General features: G+C 38.3%; 1 protein-coding gene across 46 annotated transcripts in view; it reads right to left on the bottom strand.

The window, feature by feature from the left end:
- The window catches only part of SLC8A1 (solute carrier family 8 member A1), a 421,405-nt gene that overhangs the window by 269,291 nt on the left and 140,705 nt on the right, over positions 1-11,409 (bottom strand). The window lies entirely within an intron of this gene.

Here is an 11,409-nt window from a genome sequence, read left to right as displayed (position 1 = left end):
AGTATTTTATGCCGTTTGATTACAACAGAGATCCTGAGCTGTCAATGTTGCTAAAATGACTAAAATTTCATTGGGTTCCCTGAAGTGGGATTTGTTGGAGAAACGTGAGCTCTGCTTGGCCACTTCAGTAAATAAACATGAGCTGAGTCTGCAATATGCCAGGTTCTGCCAAGGGCTGGACAAAGTCATTCATAGTTGTACACATGCTGTTTTTTATTTGTTTGTTTGTTTTTTATGACTGCTCTGCCACACTTCCCACAGATGCAGCTCAGATGCCTCCTCCTCCAGGAAACCTTACTGAGCTTCACCTCGGCCTGGATTATGTGCGCCACCACCATCCCAACCACCAGTTCCCAGAAAGCCCATTTTGCTATAATATACAGTATTACACCTAGACTACTGCCTTCCTTCTCCCATGATCTCAAGTCCCGCAGCATCCTTGACTGCCACACTGGAAGCACTCAGATATGACTGACTGAGAGATTGAATCAAGGGATGAAGAAACAATTCTTTTTTTTTTTTTTCCTTTTTCTTTTTCTTTTTCGGGCCATACCTGTGGTATATGGAAGTTCCAGACTAGGAGTCATATCAGAGCTGCAGCTGCCTGCCTATACCACAGTCACAGCAACACCAGACCTGAGCCACATCTACAGCCTACAGTGCAGCTTGTGCTTAACCCACTGAACGAGGCCAGGGATTCAACCTGCATCCTCACGGATATTATGTCAGGTGCTTAGCCTGATGCACCAAAATGGTAACTGCAGGAAACAATTCTTATTTTCGAGGATTTTGTAAAATCTAGTTGGGCTTTTCTAAGTTATTGATAAAGCCCAGTAGCACATTTATGACGTCAAATACAAATTGTACAAATATCTCCTAAATATACATAAACTTTTGAATTATGAAATGTTGTCCAAAGTATCTTTTAGAGGTGATCTGGATAGTATTAGAATAATCTGAGGTTGGTCTCAAGCTCAGTCATGGTCCTGTACACAGAGGGTTTAAGCCAGACTAAACCACAACCATCATACTTCCCTGTTTGAATCTGCTGCTTTTTCAGTTTGTCAACTCTCCTTGCTCTCTGCCTTCTGCGTACCTTGTTAATGTGGCGACAAACCAACGTGAGACAACAGCAGTCATGTTTCTAGTTTAATTACAGAAACACACACCTTCTGTCTCCTTAAGCCTCAATTATTAAAAAACATGACAAGAGGTACATGCCATGTCTTCTCTGCTTCTTGTCATCAAGCCTGTCCTACTGTAAATAAGGACAGGCCACAAGGATTCAGAGTTTAATTACAACACACCAGTCAGTCTGCCAGTCACATCTGCAGAACGATGTTATGAAAACTGTACAGATGCAGGAATGTTGGGGTAGGTGGCTCATATAAGAGAGTGTCTGCTTTATCCCAGCAAAAAACCTGGAGAGTGTACTTTTATGGTAATGGCCTACTCTTGAAATGACATTCTAAAAGACATTTATTTGTTTGTTTGTATATTTATTTTGGTCACCCGACAGCATGCAGAGCTTCCCAGGCCACGGACTGAACCTGCGCATAGCAGTAATCTGAGCCACCACAGTGACAATGCCAGATGCTTAACCCACTAGGCCACCAGGGAACTCCTAAAAGATATTTAAAGACACAAAGTGAACAGTAATAGTTTTGTGCTCAGGGCAGAAGCAACCTCCTCATATTGACAACCAGCATATAAAATGACAACTACGTCATGTACTAATCAAATAGATTCAAGCCTGCTGCTGCCTTATGTGACAGTCCTTTGGCATGTATCATTCTTGTTTTGTTTTTTTTTTTTAACTGGAGTATAGTTGATTTACCATGTTGGGTTAGTTTCAAGTGACTCAGTTTATATATAGATTTTTGTATTTTTTCAGATTCTTTTCCCTTATAGGTTGTTATAAGATACTGAGTATAATTTCCGGTGCCATACAGTAGGTTCTTGTGGTTATCTACTTTATACATTGCAATGTGTATATGTTAATCCCAAACTCCTAATTTACCTCCCCCTGTTTTCCCCTTGGTAATCACAAGTGTTTTTCTATGGCTATGGGTCGATTTCTGCATCGTTAGTCTTGGGGAAAGTACAGTGGATGCCTTTTCTCTCTCTCCTTTCCCTCTCCCCTTGGTCCCCTGGCTTTAAGGAGACACAAGACACTAGGAAGACAAATCTTTCGTTTTGAGTTGCATGGTTTTTCCATACTGCCAGATATTTTATCCTGATGTGTTTATGTAAACAGGAGTAAAAGGGAATCCATCACAAAATTATTTTTGCTCAGTGAAAGTTAAAAAATACATGCAACTGAAGTAAAATAGTTGGGGGTGGGTGTTTCTGGTAATGATCTAGCCTTCAACCCTATTATGAATGAAGAAATGGGAGGGAGGCTAAGGAAAGCATTCATCCATTCACTCACCACCCCCCAACTCATTCGTTATTCATTCAGGCAAAATGCAGTAACAAGCTGAGGTTTTTACATCATTCCTCAAATGCTTATCCATCTAAAAATTAATTATCAAAGGGTAAAAAAACCTACCACGTGGTGCCTATATTTAACTATGTCCTAAAAAATTTGGTTGCAGAAATACCCGTCGTCCTCATAAAACATATTTCCATAGCTATCCCTATAGCTAACGAACAGAGGTACAGTTTCAGGTACTTGGGAGCATCAAAGGCAATGCATATAACACATTTCCCTGAATTTGGTTTTCATCTTCATTGCAGCATCAAGGGATGTGGAGTAAGTACATCCTGACTCTGAGAACTAGCCCTGTTTCATCCTACTTATTCTCCTTACTTGATTGGGCTGGCCTGAGGAACAAATAAATTAATTTATGCAATGACTATGTGGTTCCTGCCTTTATGCACATAATCATTAATTCCTTCAACACCCCCTACAATGATCCAAGTACTGTCCTGAGTGCAGCAGAATTACAAGGGTGAGAAAAACAGACAAGGTCCTTATTCTCATGGGGTTCATAGTGTATTAGGCAGCCAGATGCTGACAAAATAACCACACTAATGAATCTGTAATGACAAACTAGTGTGTGTGTTCCAATGAAGGGATATTCTTCTGCCAGTGGATAAAGGGCTCAACAGTTATAGGGACACTGGGGGCAAAATTCACTGAGGGAGATGCTTTGGAGCTGAGAGGTAAATGAGAGGGTATGGACAGAGTGGGGATGGATGGGGGTGGAATAGAATGTGTAAAAGTCTCAGATCAGGAGAGAGCACAGTGGTGAAGAGGAACCTAAAGAAGTGAATGTGGCTAAGAGCTGGGAATGTTCAGGAAAGAGGTGAGAGTGTAGCTTATATAGGGAAAATGTCTAGCTCATGCATAGCTCATTCAGAATGAAATGCGCTATAAATGTGAAGTTCGCACTAGATTTTGAAGACTTAGCATGAAAAAAAATCAAAATATCTGAATTTTTTTATTAACGCAGTTAGTTCACATCATTGTGCCAATTTCTGCTGTACAGCACAGTGACCGAGTCATATATATATATGTATGTGTGTGTGTGTGTGTGTGTGTGTGTGTCTTTTTCTTATACTATCTTTCATCATGTTCTATCCCAAGATATTGGATATACTTTTAGATATACTTTCCTGTGCTGTCCAGTAGGTAATATATAACCAACTGTATGCAGGTTACTTGTTGAAATGACAAGATTTGGATATATTGGGTTAAATAAAGTATATTATTAAAATTAATTTCATCTGTATTTATTTATTTACTTTTTTACGATAATTACTAGAGAAGTTAAAGTTTAATACATAGCCCATTGTTACTGGTGATGCTGCTGGTACTTGCAGAGGCTTTTAGGTCTAGAGAAGGGTTTTTAATCCCAAACACAATGAGAAGCCTCGGAAGGCTTTAAGGAGAGGAACGACATGGGTCATTACAGCTTCTGGGTGGAGAACAGATCAAAAGAGCAGATGTAGGATATCAGCTGTGTTTGGCAACAGACCAGGCAAGACTATCCTTAACAGCCTGGTTTGGGGTCAAGAAGTACAGAGATGAGAATGGACAGGTGGTGTGAGGGGTATGGCGCCGGTAGTGAATTGGATATGATATTGAGAACCTCGCAGGGTAGAAATCCAGCTGGGAGTACAAGATTTACATGGAAATATATGCTGTAACATCCTAAGTCCTACTCTAGAGGTATAAATTCAGTGTAGTGGGGGCACACAGTGAAACACAAGATGTATTTGATGTAGCATACAACACTGCTGCTGCTTTTGTTTTATGATGGGCTTCATTAAAAATCAGATTCCAACATCAAGCCAAGAAATTGCATTCTGGTAAAGCATTAAAATCTTTTACTCAGAGCTGAACTTAAATCAGCAGATACATAATGAGTATTGACCATGTGCAAGAAACTGTGAAGGACTGTCTCTTGAGGAGAACTACCATTTATTTAGTGCTCACTACCATGTTCCAGGAGCTTTATATGTGTAACTCATTCAATCCTTTTGAGAACATTATAAAATAATATTATTACCCCATTTTAGAGATAAGTAAAATGGGGTACAAAGAGGTTAAAAAACTGATTGAGACTCCATGAAGACTTGGGCCATCTATATTTTTCTCCACACTATATCCATTCAGTCTGTCATCCTTCCTAGAATATACTATAATGCTCAATAAACATAGGAAGAATGAAAGAATAATGGTTATACAGTTCATATAAGGGAGAACCAAGTCTCAGCCCTGCTGTATCTTGACCCAAGCCCATGTACCAAAGTTGGAGCTTCAAAAAAATGGAATTAGAGATAGCTTACATATTTATATGTGGTTAACAGGTTATTAATGTAAGAGTTTTTATCCATGATAAATGGTCATCTTGCATGTCTTGAATAAGAATAGTTAATATTTCCTGAAAACACTGTATGCCAGATACTGTTCCAAGCATTTTACTTGAATTATTTTACCAATGCCTCATTCTTAGCATAAAGAACTCTGGGGGTAGGTACCATTATTTTTCTCATTTGAAAGACTAAGAAACTGAGGCACAAGGAGATTCAGTAACTTGCCCCAAGTCACACTGTTATAAAAGGCACTAACCCTAAGGATCCTAAGTCAAGACTCCATGGCTTCTTCTGAACCACTCTGAGTTTGAGTCTCCTGGGACCCTGGTTCTTATAAAGATCTCCCCAGGATTAGGGCAAGGTCTGCCTTCCCACTCTTGGTCCAGCACCCTCTCCTGGGGCCATACAAGGTGAGAGTTTATTAGGGCATCCAATTGTGAATCTAGGAAATCATTCAAGGATAAGTGGTGAGTCAGACAATTGGAGAGATGGAGCAAAATGAGTACAAAAAAAGAGCCTGTGGATCTCATTCAGTGTAAAGAACATATTTATCCTGAGTCTAGAAATGTCCACTGGCAGGAAGTCATCATTTGTCTCTGATGACACTGGATAGAGCAGGGAAATGAGGTGAAACAAGGGGCTTAGTAAGAAGAGGATTTCCCAACAGTAGAGACCATCTCAGTAGGGTGTTAACAGGGAATTCAAGAGACCCTTGTTCACCAATGGGGCTTAAGAGTTAAGATATTTTCCAAGCACATTGGGCATGAAGGGCCTGCTAGCAGTTCAGATAATGAACTGGAGGGTTATGACCAGCCTCCAGGCATTTTATATGTGCCATTTACTTCAAGTGTCAAATTAAAAATTGATTCTATGATGTCTAAGAGGGCTTAGTGCTCTGATTTGGAAAATCTGTTGGGCAAATATGGCTGCATGTGAACATTTCACTTCTTTCAATACTTTAAAATTGTCAGGAACATTAGTAGAATCCCTAAAGCAATCACATTTTTTAAAAGGAATTGTCTTATTATTAGCATTAAAAAAATTAGAAAAATATATTCAGTACCTGGCAGTTTGACATAAAGGGATGCCATCTGGTATCCACCAAGATGGGACAACCAGTCTGAAGTAGAAACAAGACCTTCTTATAAGGTGGTCTGGCCTATAAAGTGCCTCGCTGCCTACACATGGGGAGCAGTGTGACACTTCTCTACGCACTGGTGTCATCTGCAGTCGCTGGGATCAGGAAAGTCAACCAAATGCCCTGTGTGCTAAGCGGCCAAACATAATAGGTAGGGAGGATGGCCCTGCCCACTTGGCAATCATGGGAAGTAACTCTGCCAAGATTCCCAACACTTCTCTGTCAAAGAACTTATCACACCCTATTGTAACGGTTTATCTAATTGTTTATCTCCTCTGCTAAACCTCTAACTCTGCGAAGGCAAATCCTGCCCTCTTTTTTATATTTATTTTATTTTATTTTACTTTATTTCCATTCTTTATTACTGCATCCCTAGCATCTAATATAATGTCATGCATAAAGTAGGCATTTACCACATAGTACATGAATGAATAGAACCCTTTGGTGTGTCACATGAAAAAAATGTCAGTAAATTAACTGTTTTAGAAGATGTTATGAGAACAGTATTCTAGAAGAGTATTCTAGAACAGTATTCTAGAAGAGTATTCTTCAAAGTGTTCTCTTTGCCTTTATTACCATTCAGACAAAAATTCTTAAGACCAGAAACTGAAGGCTGGTAATAAGGACTGGGGTGACAGATGGTGGAGTCAGTAGAAAATAAAGGGGGTAACTGAAAGTATTTGAAAAGGTAAGAAATGAAGAAATAAAAAAGGCATTCAATAGTATGCAGTCTGATATATTTCTTTTGGAGAGAAAAGATTAGGAATTGATACACTGAGGGTTGGGGAGAGTTATTTTTTTTGTTTTTTGGTTTTTTTTTTACACAAAGCAAAGATGAAACGCACATTTTTCTACCTTGAAATCCACCTAAGAAAAGATTCTTTGAAACATATAGCTTTTTTCCTGGAAAATTGCTTTCTTAAACACTCTATCAGGTTTTTTTTTTTATGTTAGCAAAAATATTCAGCTTGATTTCATCCAGATTTAATGCAATGGTAACTTCAATCAGCTCTTTAAGGGTGACTGGTATGGACTATACCAGAACTGCTTCTGTAAGATGGAAGGAGGCTCAGATGATGGCTGATAGAACCATAGCTCACTCTCACAGAAGCAAAACCAGTGAGTGGGGCAGACTTGTTCAAGTGGGAGATTTTAAAGAAAGTAAAAAATAATAGTTATTCCTGTAGTTTGTGTTTCTTACAGGTCCTGTCTCATAGAAGACCAAATTATTGGAAGCCTGAAATAAGTTCACACTATAGGTAATTTGCTTTATGTTACATTTATGCCTTATGAGGCATCTCTACCCTCTATCTTCCAACCTTTCAACTAATACAGGAGTAGTTAACACCTCTATTTGGATGTCCCACAGGTATTCTTCTAGGTCTTCCTTCTGCTCCCTTCATTCACCATATCCTATTAGACACCAGGTTTTATCGATTTTCTTTTCCACATATCCTTTAAATCCATGTCTACATTTCCATTCTATTACCACTCTGTGTAAAATTTAAATGATTTTCTAAACTGGTTTCTTTTTTCCCAGCTGGCGCCCCCCCTCCAAAAAGGCCTTCCCATTATGTCATAATTATCATCATAAAATAAACGCCTGATCATGTCACTTCCTTGTGTAATAAACGTCTGTAGCTCTCAGTTGCTGAAGTGAGTCACAACTGCATAGAACAGCAGTGCCCCAAGCTCTTCCCAGCCTAGGCTCACCCACCTTTCCAGGTACCTCTCCTCTCCATCTTGCAATTTACCTTGAACAGGGGTCTCTCCAGACCACATAAGTTTGTAAGTAAAAACAGGTCCACATCATCAGCCATATTTCGATGGCTCCATTTTTATCTAATCTGAAGGAAGAGCAACCCCCTTCTAATTCTTCATGGCCAGGTCTTGGAGATGCTCGAGGGAAAACATTTTCTCCCCAAATGAACTATAATCCAATCTGATAATCTTTTTATCACATTCAACACCAGTTACCATTACTACGTCATTGAAATTATTACCTACAGAAAAAAATAATGATGAGTGAATGTTTAAAGGACTGGCTCTACATTAGCAGCAATTCTATAGTTTAGAATGCTATCTATCTGAATGGGCTCAATAGACTCATGTAGCTGGTGGCTATCACATTGGACAACATAAATCTGAACAAATTTGTGGCTTCATTCTGCTCTGCCTAACAATTTTGATCAATACATTTTCTTAATAGAAATAAAGGAAAAAGTTTATCTAAAAAAATAGAATGGTAGCTATCAATCCTATCAGATCCAATTCCTCTTTATTGCAATTTTTTTTTGGTTGTTCCCATGGCATGTGGAATTTTCCAGACCAGGGACTGAACCTGTGTCATGTGCCACAGCAGTGACAACACCAGATCCTTAACAGCGAGGCCATAAGGAACTCTAAGCATTTTAGTTTTTATAACCCTTTTTATAATACTTTTGTTCATTATCCAGAAATGAAATCCTTAGATAAACTCATATACATCCTTAAATTAAAGGCAAATACATATATATACAATACAGATTATAATATAAATTTAACCTAAGATATTAATTTACAATAGAATGCTATCTATTTAAAGATGTAATTGTTCAATAATAATTACACTAGGTTCTGCCCTCTAAAAATGAATAAGTTTGGATAGAAAAGAAAAGATCAGAAGCAATTCCTATCTAAAGGATAGAGCAAAATAAAAAATAGATATACAGTGTAAAGGTGGGTGCCAGAAAAAGAAAAGGGAAAACAAAACCAGTATTAGGATAAGATGTAAATAATCTTAATTTAAAGTAGGAATAATATGTCCAAGAAAATTACCAACCATCAAAGTGAATAAAGAGAGAAAAGATTTATTACTGTGCTGGTAATTTTTTTTCTTTTATGTCACACCTGCAACATATGGAAGTTTCCAGGATAGGGGTCGAATCAGAGCTACTGCTGCCAGTCTATGCCACAGCCACAGCCACACTGGATCTGAGCTGCATCTGCACCTTACGGCAATGCCAGATCCTTAACCCATTATGGATGTGGTGTCTTGATGACTCAAATAAGACAACTAGTGTTGTCTTGGGATGTGTTTTTCTAAAATTATGAACAATTCTTGGTGAAGTTCTAATCCAGGTAAAGTACAGTCTTCTGCTGATTTACATCATAGTTATATCACTCAAACATTCAGTATAAATTAAGACATTGGCAAATTTACCTTGTCTGTTGTAGAAGTTAGGTTCTATGATAGACAATTATAAACTGAATTTTCATATATGTGGATTTCTGGGAGACATTCAGAGTGACACGGAACTCAAGGAAATCTTTTGTCATTTTAGACTATGCCACTCGATGCAGTTTATCCAGCACCCTCTTCCCCCATGTTTGCTAAATTCTCATTCTGCCGCTTCCCAGGTCACTAGAACAATGATAACAGTCTCTGCAGTATCCCAGATCATCCCCAGAACCTCTACCCCTAGGAGGTACTGCTTAGGGCTTTCCCATATCAATTTGTACTCCTGATCTAAGGGTACCAGAGAGTTTTCACTGGTGAAGGTTATTAGATGAGTGTTACACTCATTCTGCATGGAAAAAAAAAAAATCCTCAAAAGACACAAAACCTACTTTTGGTCAATGAGATAAGCCTTGCATTCAACATATGTTCTTTTTTGAATTTCAAGTTAAAGCTTATTGACAAAAGGATAATAAACAATGGATAATAAACACCACTGTCTCCTTGCCCTTTTCCTGCCCAACTTTTAGACCCACTAAAATAATTATGAAGATGATGATGATGAAAGTAGCACTTAACATTTACTTAAACATTTATTTTGTGCCACCACTAAACTGAGTGCTTTCAAAGCACTTAAGCTACACAACAGCCCTGTGAGTTCATACATGAGGACCTCGTGAAGATTAGAGATGATCCATAAGAAATAACCTGGCAATCACCTAACATGTGGTAAATGATTACAGAACAAAAGCTATTATCATTAAATCCAAAACCACCCTGAGGCCATTACTTAAAAAAGTATGTCTTACTGCCATGTCAGTTGTTCAGTAGTTATTTATTTATACCATGAACAATACATTCCTTAAATACACATGGAAAAAAGCCCATCAGATCAAGAGGCTTCCTTTAGATCTGCACCTCTTTGGCAGGTAATAAATACACATGCTCAGTTTCCATTATTCATAACCAGTTGGCTTGAAGTTTGTGCCTAGTACAGCAAATATAGCTTTATGTTTGGGCCCTGAGTTGTAACATGCATTTCTTTAAGGTTGATTTATTCTAAACCTTAAATTGCATAGTTGTGTGATTGTGTGGTTGACAGTCACACTATTTGCCTGTTCAATAGAACAAGAAATTTTCCTAGGGAGATTTTCTTGGTAGCATTTATATTTGTGCCAGTGAGTTTGAGGTGGGGGGGATGTGAGCACAATATAAATGGTTTAAAAAATGACTAATTATGACACCTATGGTCAATTAATCTTTGACAAAGGAGGCAAGAACATAAAATGGGAAAAAGATAGTCTATTCAGCAAGCATTGCTGGGAAACCAGGATAGCTGCGTGCAAATCAATGAAACTAGAACACACCCTCACACCACGCACAAAAATAAACTCAAAATGGCTGAAAGTCTTAAATATAAGACAAGACACCATCAAACGCCTGGAAGAGAACACAGGCAAAACATTCTCTGACATCAACCTCATGAATATTTTCTCAGGTCAGTCTCCCAAAGCAATAGAAATAAGAGCAAAAATAAATCAATGGGACCTCATCAAATTGACAAGCTTTTGCACAGCAAAGGAAACCAAAAAGAAAACAAAAAGACAACTTACAGAATGGGAGAAAATTGTTTCAAACAATGCAACAGACAAGGGCTTAATCTCTAGGATATATAAGCAACTTATACAACTCAATAGCAAAAAAGCCAACAACCCAATGGAAAAATGGGCTAAAGACCTGAATAGACATTTTTCCAAGGAAGATATACAGATGGCCAACAAGCACATGAAAAAATGCTCAACATCCATGATTATTAGAGAAATGCAAATCAATACTACCACGAGATACCACTTCACACCAGTCAGAACGGCCATCATTATATAAGTCCACAAATAACAAATGCTGGAGGGGGTGTGGAGACAAGGGAACCCTCCTGCCCTGTTGGTGGGAACATAAGCTCATATAACCACTATGGAGAACAGTATGGGGCTACCTTAGAAAACTTTACATAGACCTACCATATGACCCAGCAATCCAACTCTTGGGCATATATCCAGACAAAACTTTCCTTAAAAAAGACACATGCACCCACATGTGCATTGCAGCTCTATTCACAATAGCCCAGGCATGGAAACAACCCAAATGTCCATTAACAGATGACTGGATTAGGAAGATGTGGTATGTATGCACAATGGAATGCTACTCAACCATAAAAAAGAATGAAAAAAAA

This window comes from Sus scrofa, chromosome 3, assembly GCF_054392235.1.
Source record: "Sus scrofa isolate SSC_HxYL_T2T_F1_AM1 chromosome 3, Sscrofa_HxYL_maternal_Yorkshire_Landrace_v2.0, whole genome shotgun sequence".
NCBI lineage: Eukaryota > Metazoa > Chordata > Mammalia > Artiodactyla > Suidae > Sus > Sus scrofa.
This window is presented reverse-complemented; position numbering and strand designations above follow the sequence as displayed.